Source organism: Nyctereutes procyonoides, unplaced genomic scaffold (genome assembly GCF_905146905.1).
Source record: "Nyctereutes procyonoides isolate TBG_1078 unplaced genomic scaffold, NYPRO_anot_genome, whole genome shotgun sequence".
Classification (NCBI taxonomy): domain Eukaryota; kingdom Metazoa; phylum Chordata; class Mammalia; order Carnivora; family Canidae; genus Nyctereutes; species Nyctereutes procyonoides.
Genome location: NW_026575133.1, coordinates 9,183,178 through 9,207,153, shown reverse-complemented (window position 1 = coordinate 9,207,153; position 23,976 = coordinate 9,183,178). Strand labels below are relative to the sequence as shown.

Below are 23,976 nucleotides of genomic sequence, written 5' to 3'. Positions count from 1 at the left end.
GTGGAGAGGGGGGAAGAAACTCTTCCCACATTCTCTTCTGATTATCAGTGGGGTCTGGATATGCTGAGCTTGAGGTATTGTGGGCTATCGAGGAGTTGAACTGAAGTTGGAACTGGAGATTGGTCATGGCTAGAACCACAAGAGTGGCTCTATCAACCCCCAAAGAGGCTATCTCCCAGGACAACGAGATCTTTGGGAGAGTCAGCATATCAGGGGGAGGCAAAGAAGAACAACCCAAAGAAAAGGGGCAAGAGAGAGTAACTAAATGTCCCCCAGCCAGGAAATGGCAATGTTTAAAAAAAGAGGCACAGGGCGCCTGGGTGGCTCAGTCCATTAAGCATCTGCGCTCGGCTCAGGTCATGATCCCAGGATCCTGGGATTCAACCTTGAATTGGGCTCCCTGCTCAGCGGGGAATCTGCTTCTCCCTCTCCCTCTGCTCCTTCCCACCCTGCTTGTGCTCTCTCTTTCTCTCTCTGTCAAGTAAATAAAGAAAATCTTTAAAAATAAAAAAGAAACAAAAAAGGAGGCATGATATGAGTGGTCAGTAATACCAGATGGGCAAAGAGAAAAAATGGGAGAGGGGTTGAAAATGGCCTTGGGGGAGGCCTATTAGGATGACACCATGACCTTAGAGAGTTTGCAATAACACTAAGGGAGCAAAAGTTACACAGCTGGAGAACAAATCAGAAGTAGGAAGTAAAGAAAGTCAGTCTTTTAAGAAATATGACACAGGAAGAACAGAGATCTAGAAGTAGTGTGAGAGAATAGATAAAAAGAAAACTAGGATGTGCACATTTGTAGAACTACAAGAAAGGGCTTTCTAGGAACCCAGGGCAAATCATAATTTTGTAGTTGAATTTAACCAACAAACAATATAGAATTCCCATTTGTATCCTAAAGTTTAATTGCTTGTAAGGTGTTTTCAGACTCTTGAACTAAAAAAAACTACATACAAAGGAAGATTTATTTCTTAGGCATCTCAGTTCTGCATTCCCATTTCTCTAAACTGCAATAATTTGAACAAACATTGATAAAGACTAGTCTGTCTACTCATTTGTCTCTGTACATATTTATTTCCTTAAGGTAATTATGTTAGAGAAAAAAATATAAGTAAAAGCCCTCTCTCAATAAGTGACACATCTAAGCAAATGGAAACTAATTTTTACCTGGAGCTATGTATTCTTAGCACTGTCATCAAATAATCTGTTTTTGACAGAGGACATGAGAGTCAGTAAAAAAAAAAAATCGGTAGAAGAAAATTCATTAACTACTCATTGTTACCATTTGTTTTAGATTTTCCTTCCCCCTGGCTGAATTATAGAAATTTTATCACAAATAACATGACTCTACTTTCAAAAGAATGCATGCAACTTAAGAATTAGTTGGATAGAACAAGATTCTGGAGAAACACGTATCCAAAAATAATACTCACCATTTAAGAAATAATTCCAGAAATGACAAGGAAATCCAAAAGCCCGTGCAAAAGAAAACTTGAACAAATAGAATTACAAAGTGGTGATTTTCCTTTGTGTACAACACCTCCCGTCACACCTTATAATATAATCTTCCCAGTAAATGGATGTAGCAAGCAATGGGAAAGATGTCAGGAGGTGAGTTTATTTTCTATAGCCACTTAATGCCTGCTCTGTTGGACAAATAACATTTCTGACAAGGCTTCAAGATTCAATTTGGAGAAGGTAATAAATACGTGGAGAAGCCCATGAAACTGTTTTGTCCGTTTCTTTCAGCTCCCCTTCCTCTATACCAGAACACAGGTGGGCTTGAAAAGTAAAGAACCCCACGAAGACGAGGAGGAAGCAATCTGGTTTGGGATATAATAATGTCTTAAACTGAAAAGATCGTCTTACTCCAAGAATCTTCGAATGTTTCCCAGGCGTAACACTTTTCAACCACTCTTGGCAGGAAGGAAAGAGACACAGAGGAGAGAGGCTAGAAGAAGCAAATATTGCTACCTCGTCTCATAAGTGAGAATCCCAAGGTCAATAGGAATGAATGGTGTATCCAAAAGCCCAAAGTGTGACAAGTCAAAAACCCAGTCATGATATACTCAGGAATCACTTTTCCCATGCAATGCCTCCTCTGGGGCTTGAAATATTATAACCCTGAAAGAATCTGGAGGAAATCGTGCTACCTAATTCCTAAAGGCTACACAATACTATCAGTAGAAGAATGGAGACAGAAGATGAAATTGTTTGGGCAGCCAGATGAGAGCACATAGAGATAATAGCATGACTCAGCTCCTGGCACCCAGGGCCTAGACCAGTTGAGTGGGCTCCACCCACGCCCTCTAACAGGACGTGCAATCTTCATGTACAGGGTGAATGAGGCCACCATGTAGCCTGTCTTCCCCTATCTCTGCTTCCCAGTTTTTTCCCAAGGCCATAAAAGGAATTGAAATGGATTTATTCTAAAGAATAACTGAGCGCCTGAACAGTGAGGACTCATAAGTGTGGAGAAAAGTGAAGAAGCTTAGTGAATTACCATTAAAACTGTTGCAGCACTCAAAGTCAAAAGTTCTGAGTTACATCATCCAGGCCAAGTGATGCATGTGTGTTGGCGGTGGGTGGAGAGAATACCAAATGAATACCAAGACAATGGAAACGAGGAGAGCAGAGGGGAAAGGAGTGGGGGACAGCGGCTGAAATGCATTACCAGGCTTCAGTGTGCACGAATTTTGGTCTGTGTTTACAACAGAAAACCTAACTGATAAAACCAAAGTGAAGACCGGTCAGCATTAACATTCTAGCTGTGTGTATCATACAGATTTGTATTTTGGGAGAGCGTTCTGGTAATTTAGATAAATATGGAGTGTTTGATGGATTGAAGGTCTTAAGTACGATTGTTTTCCAATTTATTTCTCTCCTAACCCTCTACAAGGGCCAACCAAGCTCTTCAAACATTGTGCAATGGTGTGTATAATAACCCCATTTAGAGACAAAGCGTGCAGTTCTATTATAAAGAGAATCTATCTTATGCAACAGAGAGACTCATTAGGCTGTCCGATGTATATTGTCTCCATAAGCCAGCAGTGGCAGAACCAGCTGCCTTGTAATACATATCCTGTCCTTCTTCGTTAAGCTGCACTCATTTCTTTTTAAACCAAGTCAATTAATTTGTCACTGGGTTAGAAGCACCATATGTCAATGAAACATCATAAGAAAATCATAAATAGTTTATTATTTCCCCACCAACAAAAAAAAATGCATCTTCAGGTTGGCATTTCTTTATTTATTCAGAGTGTGTTCACAACGCACATCAATATTACTTCGTAGCATGCCTTACTCTCTAAATTATTTTGTGAACAGCTATACTGGAAAAAAGCTAGACTCTTAACATCAGGAGACTAGCTCTCACTTTGGCTGAGCACGACTTGCAAGCATAAAACATATTATGTCCATCCTCAAAATGATGCTCCCTTGCTAGGCATCCCATCCTCTCAGTTGGACAGACTGTCAGACATGGTTATGGATTCTTTTGCTGCAAGAGTCTCTGCCAAGTTATGCTGGATAACAGCATGGCTCATTATTAACATTGGCTGGGCATAGTGGTAAGAAATTAATTGCAGTATTAGCCTCAAATAATGCTGTCATTACATGGTGACAGTCTGTAACCCCAGATTGGAAACTCCAAACACGAAGTCACTCAGACTTCAGGTGTTTGTATTTTATCTGACAATAAATTAAAAGCCTACATTCTGAACAGTCTATGCAAATAGGAGTCAGTGCTATTCTGGGTACAATTCAGAGGAAGAAATGGAGTTTCTCACAGACCTTCTTTCCCCACTGAGCTACAATTTTATATCCACTGTCTGTTTATATTCCCTGTCTTTTGCTTGGCATCTTCATCTGAAAATAGAAGATAGTTTGCACTCAATGTGTACCTTAACATCTCTTGTTCAGCTCACCTACTTGAGGCAATAACTGATTAAGAGGAACTAATTTATTCTGTTTTAATCTAAATCTGTGCTTGGCAAATGCCAGTGCATTGATTCTGTTCACCCTGGATTCATCAATTTGCTTGGGTGAGCGTTGCAAATAATTGTTTCACCCTGAGAACTAGCTAATTCATGTGAATCAGGCAACCTTGCTCCTGCTCTCAAGTCACATGCTTATCTATACCCACCAGGGTGAAAGCCACTCACTGAGATGCTTGGATATCATGTGCTCCAAAGAAAGAGACATCACCTTATCTTCACTCTAGCTCACCCATGGGCTCAAGATGAAGTTGGTTTAAAAAAAAAAATCCCTCAATCACTACTTGTGGGAGAGCCAACTCCACAGAATACATAGAAAATGTTTTCTCCACACTGAGGGGGGCACTTGACGGGAGGAGCACTGGGTGTTATACTATATGTTGGCAAATCGAACTCCAATAAAGAAATATATTAATTAATTAGTTAATTAATTAATAAAAAAATAATTCATTGATATTAAAAAATAAGAAAAAGAAAGTCTTTTTTCCAAAATGTCAAAATACCATTTATATCACTTCAGTATTTAATACTTATGAATCCATTCTTCCTCGTTGCATTATGAGCCTTAAAGGTCAGAACAATGGTGGCTTTTTCTGTGTGTCCCTCATACCTGCTATTGTGTTCTACTCATTCTAGGTGTTTGATAATTTTGTTGCTTGAAATTATATTGTCAGCAAACTATGCCTATCATATTTTAGTAATACACATCAACAGAGGTGAGATATATTTATGTTGAGAACTTTTACTTAAATTAGAACATTGGGTAACAACTCCCAGTCAGCAGAGCTTTTTAATTCACCCTAAGGAGCTAGTTGGTCCTATAAATCATATACCTTTGAGTGAAACCTTATCATCATGCATGCTGTGTATAACTCAGGAAAACAATTGATATACAGCCTTGATCTCTTAGTAAAATGTTTATAGTGGTTTCTGATAGTGCAACTGGTTTCAAATGTTTCTTCCAATTCATAAGACTGGCAAAGGTATTTACATTAACTGGCTCTGAAGCTCTGCTTGTATATGTATGTACATAGAGACACATGAAAATGCAAGCAAACTAAATAACGCATGTAAACCAAATAATGTGTGGACTTTTTAAACAGCCTCCTTAATCACAAGAATCCTAATTGCACACATAACTTTCTTCAACAATTAAAAAAATGCATTACACTTTTTCCTGTTTGGTTTTAGTTTGTTTTCCACCTTCCTACCCCCACCCATAATCCTTAAGAAAAGACTAAAGCCAAATTTAAAATTTTAAGCAAAATTGCTTCCCCCTTTATATGAAGGCAACTCCAGAACACCATCTAATTTATTTAGAAATGTCTCTTTTTCGTTAGTAGGAAAATAAATTAGAAACTCTGTAAACATATTACATTTCTATCTAGCTTTAGGAAAGGGAAAATAATGGCTGATACCTTGGGGCTTTCTTGTTTATTAGCTTTATAACGAAAATGTCAGCTAACCTGAACTCTGGACCTATCTTGTTTATGGTGTCATGAAGTGGTAAGGCCCCCTGGAGAGGCTGGGAGATGCTGGATTTGGGGATGAAACAGAATTACACAGCTGAGTTCCTCATGAGAAGGAAACTATTTGGTTACACAGTGGTTCTTGGCTCTGGATGTAGATGATTAAGTGTTTTATGAGGCATAGGAGAAATCTGCACATGCTAACCTTCACAGTTTTTGTAATAATAGGGAAAATGCTTCTGGTGCTTTCTAATGTAAACAACACAAACTTTCTTGAGAGATCTCTTTGCAATGGGTTTTGTCCCAAATGCAAATATATGTTTGTGAAGTCCTGGACGGTATAGAATTGCCTAGACCAGCCTGAACTTCATTACCAAGACTGCTGGCTTGTTTTACCCTTGCACCTTACCTCACAACTTAACATATGTGAAGAATTTGCACATATTAAGTAATGATGGTGTTGACTTTTCTTAAAACCTATAATGAAACAGGTCAAGAAAAATTCAAGTCCACTAAGTTTTTATTTAGTGACAGCACTACACATATGATTGTGCTAGTTTCATACAAAGATAAATAAGGTCCAAACTTCAAGGAGCTCACTTTTCAGCAGGAGAAAAACAAATAACTAAGTTATAAAATAAGACAGAGTATTGCCAGGTCTCCAAAGAGGTGCTAGGAGTAGTGTTCAGTGTGTGGGTATGTCCAAAAATAGAGACAAAATTCATTTGATGGACTGTAGAAAGGGAAATATTTCAGATGGATCTTAGTGGGAGTAGTAGTCATAGCAATACTTGCATTCATGAATTAGAGAAAGGACTCATTACCAAAGGACAGACTTAATTGATAAAGCCACTTAAAGGTGATCCACCTAAAATGTGATCAATTTTCATTATAAATAGTACAGAAAAAGGTTTGAGACTTTTTCCCCCCGAAAAATTGATCTAAAAGTCATTTTAAGAATATCTTTAATTTTTTATTTGAGTATTTTGTCTTATAATTTTAAAATTTGCATTTTAATTATAATAATGTACAAGTACTGGATCAATTAAAACTATTGGGTTTGGGGGCACCTGGCTGGCTCAGTCAGAAGAACACACAATTCTTGATCTCAGAGTCCTGAGTTTGAGCCCTACATGGAGTATAGAGATTACTTAAATAAACTTTTTTAAAAATTATTGGTTTTTTTAAAGATTTATTTATTTGAGGTGAGGAAAGGGGAGGGGCAGAAGGAGATAGGAAGAGAATCCCAAGCAGAATGCATGCTGAGCTGACACAGGGCTCAATCTCACAACCCTGAGATCTCCACCTGAGCCAAAACCAAAAGTTGGATGCTTAACCGACTATGCCATCCAGGTACCCCTGGGTATTTTTTTTACATAGCTAACAATATTATAGTACAATTTTACTTCCTTCATATGTCTTACTTCTACAATACAACTCTTTAATTTTTATTATGTAACAACCATACGAAAGAATATACAGTATATATGACTATAAAGCATAATAATAAAATGAAATCCATGATGAATACATCACACAACTTATGAAATAGAATATCATCAATACCCAACATTTGTGTAAACCCTTCTCCATCCCATCCCTGTGCCTACACAACTGCCACCATCAGCCAAGGTAAGCACCATCTGAATCTTGTTACTGTCATTCCCTGTTTTTTTCCATTTGGTTTTATCCTACATCTATTTTTTTTAATTTTGCTTTGTTTTGAGCCTCATAAAAATACATCCTAGTTCCTTTGACTTGCTTGTTTTACTCAAAATAATTGGTAAAATATTTATTGATGTTGTTGTGTGTCTTCCATACATGCATTTTGTCTGATATTCTGTTGGGTGAAAATTCCACAATTTACCCATTCTCCTGTCAGTGAGCATTTGGGTTGTCTCCAGGGTTTTGTTTATATCAATAATGGTGCCATGAACATTCTTGTGCATGTCCTCAATTACAAGGCTTCCCAGCATGTAGACCTATAAGTGGGATTACTGCGTCTTAAAGATATATAAATGTTCAACTTTGTAAAAGAATGTAAAATGAAGAGGTAACGGATCTATACCCTAAAAGCTACAGAACACTTCTGAAAGAAATTGAGGAAGACACAAAGAGATGGAAAAATATTCCATGCTCATGGATTGGAAGAATTAATATTGTGAAAATGTCAATGCTACCCAGGGCAATTTACACATTCAATGCGATCCCTATCAAAATACCATGGACTTTCTTCAGAGAGTTAGAACAAATCATCTTAAGATTTGTGTGGAATCAGAAAAGACTCCGAATAGCCAGGGGAATATTGAAAAAGAAAACCAGAGCCAAGGGCATCACAATGGCAGATCTCAGGTTGTATTACAAAGCTGTGGTCATCAAAGACAGTGTGGTATTGGAAAAAAAAAAAAACAGACACATAGATCAATGGAACAAAATAGATAATCCAGAAATGGGCCCCCAACTATATGGTCAACTAATATTCAACAAAGCAGGAAAGACTATCCACTGGAAAGCAGACAGTCTCTTCAATAAATGGTGCTGGGAAAATTGGACAGGCACGTGCAGAAGAATGAAACTAGACCATTCTCTTACACTATACACAAAGATAAACTCCAAATGGATGAAAGATCTTAATGTGAGACAAGAATCCATCAAAATCCTAGAGGAGAACACAGGCAACACCCTTTTTGAACTTGGCCACAGTAACTTCCTGCAAGATACATCCATGAAGGCAAGAGAAACAAAAGCAAAAAATGAACTATTGGGACTTCATCAAGATAAAAAGCTTCTACACAGCAAAAAAACAGTCAAAAAAACTAAAAGACAACCTACAGAATGGGAGAAGATATTTGCAAATGATAAATCAGATATAGGGCTAGTGTCCAAGATCTATAAAGAACTTATTAAACTCAAAGAAACAATCCAATCCTGAAATAGGCAAAAGACATGAACAGAAATTTCAGAGGAAGACATAGACATGGCCAACAAGCATATGAGAAAATGTTCCACATCATTGGCCATAGGGAAATACAAATCAAAACTACAATGAGATACCACCTCACACCAGTGAGAATGGTGAAAATTAACAAGGCAGGAAACCACAGATGTTGGAGAGGATGTAGAGAAAGAGGAACCCTCTTGCACTGTTGGTGGGAATGTGAACTGGTACAGCCGCTCTGGAAAACTGTCTGGAGGTTCCTCAAAGAGTTAAAAATAGAACTACCCTATGACCCAGCAATTGCACTGCTGGGGATTTACCCCAAAGATATAGATGCAGTGAAACTCCGGGACACCTGCACCCCAATGCTTATAGGAGCAATGTCCACAATAACCAAACTGTGGAAGGCACTTCAGTGTCCATCGAAAGATGAATGGATAAAGAAGATGTGGTCTATGTATACAATGGAATATACTCAGCCATTAGAAACAACAAATACCCACCATTTGCTTCGACATGGATGGAACTGGAGGGTATTATGCTGAGTGAAGTAAGTCAATTAGAGAAGGACAAACATTATATGGTCTCATTCATTTGGGGAATATAAAAAATAATGAAAGGGAGTAAAGGGGAAAGGAGAGAAAATGAGTGGGAAATACCAGTGAGGGAGACAGAACATGAGAGACTCCTAACTCTGGGAAATGAACAAGGGGTGGTGGAAAGGGAGGTGGGCCGGGGGTTGAGGTGACTGGGTGATGGGCACTGAGGGGGGCACTTGATGGGATGAGCACTGGGTGTTATATGTTGGCAAGCTGAACTCCAATAAAAAATATACAAAAAAAAGAATGTAAAATGATTTTCCAAAGTGCTATATAAAAACCCCCAACGATCTGCATCTTTGCCATTGCTGAGTGTCACCAGGCATCCCTAAACAAAAGACCCAACTAAAACTCTATACCTAGAGTCCTATCCCCTGAAATTATGAAATAATGTATATTAAGTGGCCAAATTGGTGGTAATTTATAACAAAGCAATAGATAACTAATACAGACATCTTAACTTTTGTTCCTCTAGAAGTAGTAAAAAAATATCTCAAAGTGGTCATATATTTCATTTCCTTGCTTATAAAAATAAGGTTGAGCATTTTTTTTAGTTTGTTCATAATTTGTGTTTCCTCTTCTGAGAAATGCCTATTTCACACACATTGTTTTCCTGTTTTATACCATTGTCTTTTTCTTACTGATTTGTAATTCTTTATATATTCTGGATGAAGATATATAAAGTTTGTGCCTTGTTTTCTTTATGACTTCTTTTGAAGAGCAGACATTCTTACTGATAAGGTAGTAAGATTTATCCATAATTTCTTTTATGGTTAATGCTTTTTGTATTTTAGTTAAGTACTCAGATCAATTATTTTTAAAAGACTTCCCTTAGCAGAAATATTCAAAGCCTTCATTTATTTCTCCCAAATCCCCTCTTAATCCTTTGATATTTAAAACATTGTTTTGAGGTACCTACACTTAAAATTGCTTGATTTTCTCTTTTACCAGATGCTGATTTGCCATTGCCTTTGATATGATTCTAGAATTTATCTAGTATCACTTGCATTGATTTCAAGTGATCTGGAATCTTTTGCAAAGCTTACAATTGCTTTGCATTATATTTGCATTTCTTGTTGGCTGATAATCACTGGACACTGGACAATTCTACCAAAAAAGAGAGACCAATGATACCAAGATTTGCAGGAATCACTCACATGATGCTGGAAGGGACATCTGAGTAGGTAACAGCCATATAAATGGCAAGCTCGTTAGTGAATATATTGATATTATGAAAATATTAACTTTTCTGTACAATCTCAGAATTTGGTAGAACTGGACAAAAATATTCTAGAAAAGAGTAATAGAAGCAGTCACAGCAGCTCTCATCTACAGAACAGGTACTATGGGTATGTCAAGCATGGTGCTCAGTTCAAATGTGGCATTTCTTCTTTAAAATTTTATTTATTTATTTGAGAAAGAGAGCATGAGTGGAAGGGAGGAGCAGAGGGAGAGAGATAAGCAGACTCCCTGCTGATCGAGGAGTCCTACTGAGTCCCCCAGGTGCCCCTCAAATGTGGCATTTCAATAACTCATCACAGGAAACCCAAGAAGTGATTGTTATTATCTCTATTTTCCAGATGAGAAAGTTGAGGCTCAGAAGTGTCAGTGACTTATCTAAATAAAACAACTTGAAACTGGCAGAACCACTATTTGAACCTATAGAAAATAGAGCATGTCACAGATTGAGAAAACCATATTTTATAACTAGATGTGTGTATAGATACATAGATACAGATATAGATACAGATAGATAAGTAAGGGGCACCTGGGTGGCTCAGTAGGTTGAGCAAAGGCCTTCAGCTCAGGTCATGATCCCAGGGTACTGGGATCAAGCCCAAAATCGGGCTCCCTGTTCAGTAGAGAGCATGCTTCTCCCTCTCCCTCTGCTGTTCGCCCTGCTTGTGCTCTCTGTCAAATAAATAAATAAAATCTTTTTAAAAAGATAGATATGTATAAATATGTGTGTATATGTATATGTGTGCATATATGTATATATCTCCATCCTTGTTAATTTTTTTAAGATTGTATTTATTTATTCATGACAGACACAGAGAGAGAAAGAGAGAGGCAGAGACACAGGCAGAGGGAGAAGCAGGCTCCATGCAGGGAGCCCAAGATGGGACTTGATCCTGGGTCTCTAGGATCACACCCCAGGCTGAAGGTAGCGCTAAACCACTGGGCCACTGGGGCTGCTTTCCATCCTTGTTCTTAAGAATTACTCACACTGCTTCCTATAGTGGGGAGTAAAAGAAGTGGGAAGTAAAAGAAGGGAAAAATATAAACAAAAGTATAAAGGTTAGGAGGTGAGAACATAAAAGCATCCAGTAATCCTGCAGTGTATGCAAGAAAAGTTGCAAGCAACCATATATTACTCAACTAGAAAAGAAGACTATATGTGAAAAAAATAAAAAAAAGAAGACTATATGTGTCTTGAATGACAGATCGATGAGTATGTTTCCAACATAATAGGCAGTAGGAAACCACTGAAGGATTCTTGGTGAATAATATATTATGTTAATAACATTAATATATTATTTGTTATTATATACATGTATTACTGTAATAATTTATAAGACATATGAAAAATAGAATTAAAGACTGAGATTAAAAAGCACATATATTTAGATGTTGTGATATTTTCTTCCAACACTCAGTAGAATGTCTTAGGCCATCTACATTGCAGAACACCGGTCTGAGATAACAGAAGTGAAGACTTATATCAGAAGAGTGGCTGAGGGAACAAACATATAAGGTTAGAAATAGATGCGAGAGCATGGGAAGATGGAATTTACTTGACTCAGCAACTGACCTGGTGGGAGGTGGATGGGGGAGTCAGAAATGGCTCTGTCATTTCAAGCCTCTAGATGCCTGAACAAGCTGCCACACCATGAATGTGCATATCCAAGCCAGGGAAGGAGCTGGCTTCAGGAAAAAGATGGTGAGCCCCATTTTAAGGAGTCAAAAGGACATCCTTTTGACAAACATGTATTAAGAAAACTGGGGTTAAGCAAGGCTCAGTAATTTGTCCAAGATCACATATTAAAGAGCCAGGATTCTAACCCATGCCAGTATGACTGCTAGCCTGGACGAGCACACTCTTGGCTTCTTCCAACCCATCATCAAACACCCTGTCTCCACTATTCTCAGTCACCAGTCAAAACAGAGGGATGGCCAAGGTAGAGAGGAATCAGGAGAGAATAGAGCAGCTGTGTAACTATACATCGACAATGACAGCTGCATAAAGAAAGGACCTTACATAGTCAAGTTATTAAAACATGCAATGGGGCCAATGAAAGGCAGCTAAGGGAAATCTTGCTAACTTGGAAAATTCCTTGGAGTAGTACATAGTTTTAAATAAGCCAAATTCAATTTTAAAACAAATACTCAGATGGAATTATATACTCAAGTTGAAATAACTCCAAGTAATTTGGATTTTGTGATTAAATCCTAAAAAGCTTCCAAGTAATCAGAGGACCATGACATGACAAAATGGGCTCAGAGCAGAGAGGGCTCTGTCCTTGCTCTGCTCCTTCATGTTCCCTGTGTGCCCATCACACTAAGTCATTCTCCCTTCCTGATTCACCAAGTTCTCTCAAGCCTTCTGGCCTTTATACTGGCCACCCACTCCTCTCTACCACCCTCCCCCCACTTCCAGCTCTAGCCCTTGTCCAACACACCTCAGCTTTCAAAATGCTGCTCAAAGTAATTTCCACTGGGGAGCTTTTCCAATTTCCTCAAATTAACAGCATCTTTGATGTTACCACCTGTTGTCAGGTATTTTAAACTTGGGTGGATTTAGTCATAGAGTAGTCCCCACTTTCATGCAGAAAATATGTTCCAAGACCCCCCAGTGGATGCCTGAAATTGCAAATACCAAACTCTATACAGCCTATTTTTTTCCTATACATGGCTAGCCCTGATAAAGCTTGGTTTGTAAATCAGGTAGAGTAAGACATTAACAACAAAAAAGAACAATTACAGCAACATACTGTAATAAAAGGTAGGTGCATGTGGTCTCTCTCAAAACATCTTATTGTGCTGTCCTCACCCTTCTGGTGATGATGTGTGATGAGACGATGCCTACATGATAAGATGAAGTGAGATGAATGATGTAGGCATTGTGACCTAACCTTAGGTAACTACACCAGCTTCTAGACAATGGTTGACCACAAGTAACTGAAATCATGCAAAGTATAATTGCAGATAAGGGGAAACTATTGTATTCTTCGGTTTATGGTGCCATATCATCATTGGTTCCTCTTTAACTGTATATATAGCACAAATAATACTACAGTAAGCATTTCAGTGTGGCTGAGTTATGCACAACTGAGGGTTTTTTTTTTTTATCAATTCCTAATGTTGAATTTCTGAGCCACATTAGAAGGCCTGTAATACATAGTACCAAATTCTGTTCTAGAAAGTTGGCATCAACACAGGGGCACCTGGATGGCTCAGTCAGTTGAGTGTCCAACTCTTGATTTTGGCTCGGGTCATGATCTCAGGGTTGTGAGATCAAGCCCCATGTTGGGCTACACGCTCAGCATGGAGTCTGTTTGTCCCTCTCCCTCTGCACCCTCCTCCACACTCTCTCTCTCAACTAAATAAATAAATAAAATATTTTTAAAAAGAAAAGTTGAGGGGAGCCTGGGTGGCTCAGTTGGTTAAGCATCTGCCATCTGCTTAGGTCATGATCCCAGGGTCCTGATATTAAACCCCATGCAGGGCTCCCTGCTCAGCAGGGAGTGTGCTTCTCCGTCCCCCTCTGTCCCTCCCCCAACTTGTGCCTGCTCTCTGTCTCTCTTTAATAAATAAATAAATAAATAAATAAATAAATAAATAAATAAATAAATAAATAAATAAATTTAAAAATCTTTTTTAAAAAGCTAACATCAATGCAAACTCTACCCATGGTATATAAAAATGCTTATTGCCTGCATGTTCTCACCAGTACTAGGTATCATCACTCTATTTTTCATCTTTGCCAATCTGATAGGCAAAAAAAACAAGGGATAATTATTCTTTTAATTTTCATTCTTTTGATTACTAGTAATGCCAATCATATTTTTATGTTTATTAGCCATTTGTGTTTCTTCTTTTGTGAATTATTTACTTATGACCTCCAGCAGTTTATTCACAGAGGTGATTATCTTTTACAAATCAGTTTGCAAGGGCAGCCCTGGTGGCTCAGTGGTTTAGTGTCACCTTCAGTCCAAGGCCTGATCCTAGAGACCTGGAATCGAGTCCCACATCAGGCTCCCTGCATGGAGCCTGCTTTTCCCTCTGCCTGTGTCTCTCTCTCTCACTCTCGCTCTGTGTCTCTCATGAATAAATAAATAAAATCTTTTTTTAAAAAAAGCAAAAAACAAATTGACTTGCAAAAATTCTTTATATATTAAGGATATTAATCCTTTCTCTGTCATATTCATTGCAAATTTTTTGCCTTTCCATTTTTAAAGTATTTTCTTCTGGACTGATGATGTTCTCAAATTTTTATGTAGGTAAAGCTATTCTTCTTTTCCTTTGTGATTTTTGCCTTTGGTATAATACTTAGAAAGTCTTTGCCCTTCCCCTAGGTACACACCCTAGAGACATGCTTATACACGTGTACAAAAAAACTTGCACAGGAGTGCCCACTGGAATACTTTTACGGTAGTGAATGTTGGAGGAAAATATCTAAATGTCCATCACTTAAAATATAGGTAGATATAGTAGAAATATACAATTGAAGGGTGCCTGGGTGCCTCAGTCAGTTGAGTGTCTACCTTCAGCTCAGGTCATGATCCCAGAATCCAGGGATTAAGCCCTGAGTCGGGCTCCCTACTCAGTGAGGAGCCTGCTTCTCCCTCTCCTTTCTTTCTGCCCACTCATGCTCTCTCTCACTCACTCTCTCTCAAATAAATTTTAAAAAATTATCTTATTGTGGTTTTGATTTGCATTTCCCTGATGGCAAGTGATGCAGAGCATTTTCTCATGTGCTTGTTGACCATGTCTATGTCTTCCTCTGTGAGATTTCTTTTCATGTCTTTTGCCCATTTCATGATTGGATTGTTTGTTTCTTTGGTATTGAGTTTAATAAGTTCTTTATAGATCTTGGATACTAGCCCTTTATCTGATACGTCATTTGCAAATATCTTCTCCCATTCTGTAGGTTTTCTTTGAGTTTTGTTGACTGTATCCTTTGCTGTGCAAAAGCTTCTTATCTTGATGAAGTCCCAATAGTTCATTTTTGCTTTTGTTTCTTTTGCCTTCGTGGATGTATCTTGCAAGAAGTTACTGTGGCTGAGTTCAAAAAGGGTGTTGCCTGTGTTCTCCTCTAGAATTTTGATGGAATCTTGTCTCACATTTAGATCTTTCATCCATCTTGAGTTTATCTTTGTGTCTGGTGCAAGAGAGTGGTCTAGTTTCATTCTTCTGCATGTGGATGTCCAATTTTCCCAGCACCATTTATTGAAGAGACTGTCTTTCTTCCAGTGGATAGTCTTTCCTCCTTTATCGAATATTAGTTGACCATAAAGTTCAGGGTCCACTTCTGGGTTCTCTATTCTGTTCCATTGCTCTATGTGTCTGTTTTTGTGCCAGTACCACACTGTCTTGATGACCACAGCTTTGTAGTACAACCTGAAATCTGGCATTGTGATGCCCCCAGCTATGGTTTTCTTTTTTAAAATTCCCCTGGCTATTCGGGGTCTTTTCTGATTCCACACTAATCTTAAAATAATTTGTTCTAACTCTCTGAAGAAAGTCCATGGTATTTTGATAGGGATTGCATTAAATGTGTAAATTGCCCTGGGTAACATTGACATTTTCACAATATTAATTCTGCCAATCCATGAGCATGGAATATTTTTCCATCTTTTTGTGTCTTCCTCAATTTCTTTCAGAAGTGTTCTATAGTTTTTAGGGTATAGATCCTTTACCTCTTTGGTTAGATTTATTCCTAGGTATCTTATGCTTTTGGGTGCAATTGTAAATGGGATTGACTCCTTAATTTCTCTTTCTTCAGTCTCGTTGTTAGTGTATAGAAATGCCACTGATTTCTGGGCATTGATTAAAAAAAGAAAGAAATATACAATAGAATCATCCATAGCACCTATGTATATCACCATGGATATTTCTCAAAAATACAATGTTGAGTGTGGAAAAAAAGAACAAAATGAATAATAATACATATACTGTAATGCCACGTGCATAAATATAAAGTACACCAAATAACTCTCTATTTTGTAGATGCATCAATTTGTAGTAAAATCATAGAAATACACTGAAGGAATATACATCAAATTCCTGATAGTTGTTGCCCCTAGAAAAGTCAGGAAAGAAATAGGACTTCAAGGGGGTCCACCCAAACTGAAAAAGCTACTCTATTTATTTTTTTAATCTAAAACAAATATGGCAAAACATTAATATTCACCATTCTGGATGGGTGGCAGGTATATTTGTTCTTTCATACTTTACTTTTCTGCATTATAATCTTCCCCCAAATGAAAAAAATAGGGGATTTCCTCTACCTTCCAAGAGTATATAGAAATTCACTTTTATTTTATTCTATAACTTTCTCAATATATGTAAAATTTAGTATGAGGTATGAAGTAGAATTCTAATGAGTAACTGAAAATGAGTGAGTGAATAAGCAAATGAATGATTCTTAATAACTAAATAATTCTCTGTCACTTCTATGAGCACCATCTTTCAGATTATATAAACATACTCTGCAAATCAGAGAGAATTTAGTAGCCAAACTGAAACTCAATAATTATGGCCAAAAAGTAGATATATGCCAGTCAGTATGGTAGCCACTTGCCATATGTGGTTACCAAGCACTTGACATGTAGAGTCTGAATTGATACATGCTCTCATGTTAAATACATACCACATATTACAGACTAGTACAAAAAAAAGAATCTAAAATATCACATTAATAACTTAAAATTCATTTCATGTGAAAATGATAATTATCTTGGATATATTTGGTTAAACAATCTATTTCATCAAAGTTAATTTCACCTGATTCTCTTTACCTTGTGACAACTAGAACATTTACAATTACAGATAAGGCTTTTTATTTATTTCTTGTTGGATAGCACTAAAATAGAGCAACAATGTTGCTTTAGACCTAAAATTGTAGAAGAAAAAAACATGCCCAGGTTTCACATTTGCCTAATCTGAATGCAAACCAGCCCCCTCTTTATATAAATAATGGTATGAAACTAGATGAAAAAGTATGAGGTCATTACACTGCACAGCTGACAACTTGGAAAATTAGACCTTACACAAATTGTTCCATAAAGAACTTAATAAAATTTTAGGGAAGTGGAAAATTTTGTATTAAGTTCTGTAATACAAAATAGGCTCATTTCCAAAAGTAGACCATAAGGCAAGAAAGTGACGTGAAATACCAGAAAGAAATGACATTCTGTTGTCAGTCTCCTAATGTTTCTGCTGCCCTGTGGACAACTGCTGAACCAGCTCATGTTACTCAGTGATCCTGGGGTCCCTTCCTTTTTAACGTGGTCTCCGTTTGTCTGGACAGTGACAATTCTAATGTAGCCTTATTGACACTAAGATCCGGATGTGGACCAGTCACAGAGAAGAATCATGGTCCAGGAAAGCGACCAAAAAGTAATTTCAGACTAACTTCTGTAGATGCGCCAATGACTGTGAAGGTGGCGCCAATGACTATGAAGGGGGCACCAATGACCATGTTGGCACCAATGTCTATGAAGGGGGTATATTATCCACATCAATACTTAAACCCCTCTTCTCCCATAACCTGCAGCTGTTCTCACATCCTCAACTCCAAAATTCCTAGGAAAACTTCTTTCATGTGCTGCCCACATATTCCTTCCTTCATTGTTATCATGACTATGTATCTCAGAAGCCAGGGGAACTGTTCTGACAAGGATAGATCTCTCCCCTGAGTGGGAAAGAAGGATTGCCAGGAAAAGAGCAGAAAGCCAGAACTATGTCTAGCGACAAAAGAGGGAAAAACTGTGAAAAAATTTGACTTTTACATTTGGTGTCCTATCCACACCAGCAAAAGCTAGGAGTTCTATTTTTTTTTAATCATCAAGACAGTGTGGTATTGGCACAAGAAACAGACACATAGATCAATGGAACAGAATAGAGAAACCAGAAGTGGGCCCTCAACTCTATGGTCAACTAATATTCAACAAAGCAGGAAAGACTATCCACTGGAAAAAGGACAGTCTCTTCAACACATGGTGCTGGGAAAATTGGACATCCACATGCAGAAGAATGAAACTAGACCATTCTCTTACACTATACACAAAGATAAACTCAAGATAGATGAAAGATCTAAATGTGAGACAAGAATCCACCAAAATCTTAGAGGAGAACACAGGCAACACCCTTCCTGAACTTGGCCACAGCAACTTCTTGCAAGATGCATCCACGAAGGCAAGGGAAAGAAAAGCAAAAATGAATTATTGGGACTTAAGATAAAAAGCTTCTGCACAGCAAAAGAAACAGTCAACAAAACTAAAAGACAACCTACAGAATGGGAGAAGATATTTGCAAATGACGTATCAGATAAAGGGCTAGTAACCAAGATCTATAAAGAATTTATTAAACTCAAAGAAACAAACAATCCAATCATGAAATGGGCAAAAGACATGAACAGAAATTTCACAGAGGAAGACATAGACATGGCCAACAAGCACATGAGAAAATGCTCCACATCACTTGCAAAGTCAAGAGTTCTAAATATATGCATTAGTTGAAGGTTCACCATGGGGAGCTCAACTGATTAAAATATCAGATTTTAGAAAAGAAAAGTGAGGGCAGCCCAGGTGGCTCAGCGGTTTAGTGCCATCTTCAGCCCGTGGCGTGATCCTGGAGACCCAGGATCGAGTCCCACATCAGGCTCCCTGCATAGAGCCTGCTTCTCCCTCTGCCTGAGTCTCTGCCTCTCTCTCTCTCTCTGTGTGTGTGTGTGTGTGTGTGTCTTAGATAAATAAAATCTTTTAAAAAATAAAAGAAAAGGGAGGGGGGAAAAGGGAGGGGAGGTATAAAAATGTACCTTGAGTCATGTTTTACTGAGGAGTAATTCAAGTGGGATCGGGTCTCGCAGAATAGAAGGATTTCACAAGTCAGAGAGCATTACTAACAGTCTATATAAAAGAGGAATTAAGTCTTCTTCAAATAGGTGCCATTTGGAGACTTACTGATTTTCAGAAATGACTCTTACAAAGGGACTGTAAATAAGAAGGAAATTTTTTATAAATTTTGGAAATAGAGTCAGATATATTGCAACAAGCACTGGGAGTTTTTTTGTTTGGTTTTGGTTTGGGTTTGGCTTTGGCTTTTATCTGATTGAAATAGTCTACCTGAAATTCCATGACCAGTTTAATATGAATGCCACTAATTCCAGAGCTGGCTTGAAAACTCGCCCTAAATCCATGCTCCCCATCTCTGAATGCAGACTCCTAGCCCGCCATTGCTCTCCCTCCTTCACTGCCATCACTGGGACCTGCAAATCACTCAACCCTCCCACTTGGCTCAGCCCATTAGCCTCCTCCTGGCTTTATGGTTCTGCTTCCCCCCACCGCTGCCCTAGAGTCAAATACTCCTGAGTGCCTTCCACAACACTTTCAGCCTTCCTCCCTGACCTTCTATTACACCTGGCAGGTATGTTCCCAGAGAGTATGGTCCTCTCTCTTGCTGACCATTGCTCAGCTCCCAGGCCATCCAGCGCTGCTAAAGGGCAGTGCAGGATGTACAGAGCAGGGCCATTACAGGTTCAAATTAGGTACTTTGACTTCTTCCTTCCTTCCTCTCAGAAATTCTCATATTCATTTCTTGTGAACATCCAGATACCATCTGCTCAGCAGCTTCTTCAGACCTCTCTCCTCTGGCCCCCAATTTCACCATGGACACTCACTCTCAGCAGGTGACCTGATCTGAACAGACAGAAGGCATCTTAAGAGACCGCAATCTTGGGGCACCTGGGTGGCTCAGTGGTTGAGCGTCTGCCTTAGGCCCAGGGCTTGATCCTGGGATCCTGGGATGGAGTCCCACATCAGGCCCCCTGCGAGGAGCCTGCTTCTCCCTCTGCCTATGTCTCTGCCTCTCTGTGTGTCTCTCATGAATAAATAAAACTTAAAAAAAGAGAGAGACCTCATTCTTCATCACAAGGCACCAGTGCTATGTAAGTTCTCACTCCCTTCCTGTCCACATCAAATGAAGAGCTGGTGGCCTCCATCTTCTTTCCTGGTATGTGCATGTGAATAACATAGGTAGACTCTACCCATGCACATAAATCCACATATTCTATAACCCTGCTCACGCACAAACACACATGCCTACCTTGAATCTCCTCCTCTCCTTCTGTGCTTCCTCTTCGCACTCATGCCTGACATAAACATGAACTTCACCCTATCTCTAAAATGTTTACCAAGGATTAGAAGAGCATATGTCACCCCATTACACTCGGGGAGTGGGGCTGCCACAAAAAGGAACAGAAGCCTTGCCTGGTTTATTCTATATTTCTATATATCTTGAATCTTTTATAACAAAAAAGTATTTATATAATGTGTGTGTTTAGTGTTTTTCCTCCAGTCTTTCAGAGCCACATGTCTTACATCAATAACCTAAATCTACTCCCTCCACTCTCTCACCACCTCTTCCTTCTGAGCCCTTGGCAGTCAGGCTTCCATATCCAACAACTTCTCAGAACTGGACACTCAAAGGGCACCAGTGAGTGCCACATCCTTCCCTGAGTTCCACCTCTCTCAGGAGATGCCAACAGTGATAACCTACTCCCTTCTTGAAATTCTCTCCTTCCTTGGCTTCTGTGAGACTGCCCTCTGAGTCCTGCTGCAAAATTGGACACATTTCCCTGAAAGGCTCTGCAAAGCAGCCGAACAAGCTTCTTTTTCTTCTAAAGTTGAGGGAAATGACAGGCACTATAGAATGGGGAGGCTCTAAATGTGTGTGTGTAGCTTATGAAACATCATCCTCTAAATACTACATACCCTCACACAGCCACCTTCCCCACTGTCCTCACTTTGGGGAAAAGCCAAAGATGAGAAGGTCACTCTAAAGTTCTCATAACCCTCAGAGTCAGCCAAGGGGACTTCCTGTCAGGCATCTTCTATATACATCCCCACTGCACAGGCTACGGAGCTGGGTCCCCCTTTCCCAGGCTGATTCACTCAGCTTTTCTCCACTCTTTGAGGAGAAGGCAAAGACCATGTCCTACCTGTACAATATTTTATTTTTTTAAGATTTATTTACTTATTTGAGAGAGAGAGAGAGAATGAGGGTTGGGGCAGAGGGAAAAGGAGAGAATCTCCAGCAGACTCCCTACTGAGCACAGAGCCAGACTCGGGTCTTGATCCCACAGCCCTGAGATCATGACCCGAGCTGAAATCGAGAGTCTGATGTTTAACCAACAGAGACACCCGGGGACCCCCTGAACAGGATTTTAAAAAAACAAAGAGGGGTTTGCTGCATGGACAAAGCAAGGACAGATATTCTCTGGGAATTTTATTTTCAGGAACAGAAAAGAATAACTGTGTGTAGAGACAATTAGAGAAACCTTTTGAGTATATGTTAGAAATCAATGAGTGTAAGCATGAGGCGGAATAGGTGCGAGTGCTTTGCAAAACGTAACTTGCTAGACAAATGTTAGATGCTTCCATCATCATCCATCTCGAAGTTGTTGAAGACCAAATAAGACAATGTATGTAAGATTGCTTTGTCAACTGGAAAAAGCAGTTTAAAATTTTTAAACTGTAATTATTATGTGATGTTTTGCCTCAGGCTAGATTAAGAGTCTGACCATGGCAATATTGAAGAAAATTAAAATACCTGCTAATTTCTTTTAAATCCACCTTCCTGGAGCTGTTTATAAACTGCGAATTCTAATTAATTTCCATTTTCTCACCTCTTTTCAGATGAACTGATTACAATAAACCTCAAACTCTATCAACAACAGAGTCAAAGTTCCTGGTGATTGTTAGCTAGACCACAGACTTTGGAGAGGCCTGAAAGTCATCTTTTGTGCCCTGCCCAACGTAAGAAGGCCAATGCTCTTTCTCTTGTGACTATTTCAGTTTTTTTTTTTTTCATTTCAATCTCCTTGGGCATCATAACATTATGGTTATACTGCAGTAGTTTCTGGGCCTTTCTCTCTATATTAGCTCTCTGATTTCCAATCCATCCCTCCTTTGGGTATGCAACAACCCAAATTAGTCCAATTAATTTCTTTTTTTTTAATATTTTTTTAATTTTTATTTATTTATGATAGGCACACAGTGAGAGAGAGAGGCAGAGACACAGGCAGAGGGAGAAGCAGGCTCCATGCACCGGGAGCCCGACATGGGATTCGATCCCGGGTCTCCAGGATCGCGCCCTGGGCCAAAGGCAGGCGCCAAACCACTGCGCCACCCAGGGATCCCTAGTCCAATTAATTTCTTAAAATAACTAATATTATAAACAAAGTGATGAGCCAAGTAATAAAAATAAATTGAATATTTATTGGAAAGGAGGAGGAAAACCATCACTTTTTAGAAAAGACATGATTATATAACTAGAAACCCCAGAAAATCAACTGAGAAGCTACATAGCAGGATGAGCTGGATACAAATAAGTATGAAAAATCAATAGCTTTCTGATATGGCAGCAGTAATATGAACTGCCATGAACTGTGCAACTGAAACATGTAATGGGAGAAAGACTTTTTTTGCCTTAACTGCCAATCTGTACCAGAAGTAGAATCCAGATGAGTGACATGGGATTAAGGGATTACCGAAGTCTGTATAGTTTTTCTGTGATGGTAACTGTTTGCAGCCTTCATGCAACATGGGTGTTCTTCCCTGTTTTGTCTTATTTTCATCTTCTGTTCAAGATTCAAAGAATCTCCTGGTCCAAGTTTCAGCCTGGGCAACCTTGGTGGGGTGGGTGGGTAAGGAACAGGCACAAGAGGACCAATGTGATGTAGCTACTGGGCCCCAAGGCAGTGAGTCACCGGCAGAATCCTGGGAGTTATCACTGATCAGGATAAAAACTGACAACCATTTTTGACTCTTCTCTCTTGACCTTCACAGACATTCAATGGTCACGTCCTTTAAGTTCATCTTTTTAAAGATCTCATTGATTTACTCCTTTCTCCTCATTTTCAGTGCCTGTCCCTTACCAATATCCTCAGTAATTTGGGCCCAAATTACAACTGTCCTTTGGTGCTCCTTCAGCCCAATCCTTGACCCCTTGCCCTTTCGGTCTTTCCTCCTGGTCACTCCTCTGACTAGTTAATATCCTTCCAGAACATAGGCCTGGAAGGCTAACCAAGCTGGGATAGAATACGGATTCACTCACCAGAGACTGCATGGGTTTGAAACCTAGTTCTACCACTGGGTCACTCTGTGACTATTACCATATTACTTAATCTTTCTGAGCCTCAGTTTCCTTATTTGTAAAACTGGCCTACCACATAAACAGTAAAAATCATTGTGAGAATTAAAAATAATACATAATAACATAAAGGATCAGTCACAGGATTGGACACATAATTATACAATAAGCATCCAAAACCTATAATTTCTGCCATGGTAGCTGCAGGCATTATCACCCATCTCAGAACTTTGACTCTTTATTTTCCCTCAATCTAAAATGTCCTTTTCCCTTGTTTCCAAATATGCCTCCCTCAAGAACACTTTCCAGGGTGGCTTTTTCCTGGGTGGCTCAGTGGTTGAGCATCTGCCTTTGGCTCAGGGCATGATCCCGGGGTTCTGGGATCGAGTCCCATATCGGGCTCCCTGCAGGAAGCCTGCTTCTTTCTCTGCCTATGTCTCTGCCTCTCTCTCTGTGTGTCTCTCATGAATAAATAAAAATAAAGTCTTGAAAAAAAAAAGAACACTTTACATTACAAGCCCTTTCTACATCAATGCCATCAATGTCATGGGTAGTTAGCTCTTACTACCCTACGTGACTAGCTCTGTCCTAGACAGTTC

At 39.0% G+C, this 23,976-nt stretch overlaps 1 protein-coding gene across 1 annotated transcript in view; it reads right to left on the bottom strand.

The window, feature by feature from the left end:
* The window catches only part of CFAP58 (cilia and flagella associated protein 58), a 97,664-nt gene that overhangs the window by 7,841 nt on the left and 65,847 nt on the right, over positions 1-23,976 (bottom strand). The gene's annotated exons all lie outside the window — the stretch shown is intronic.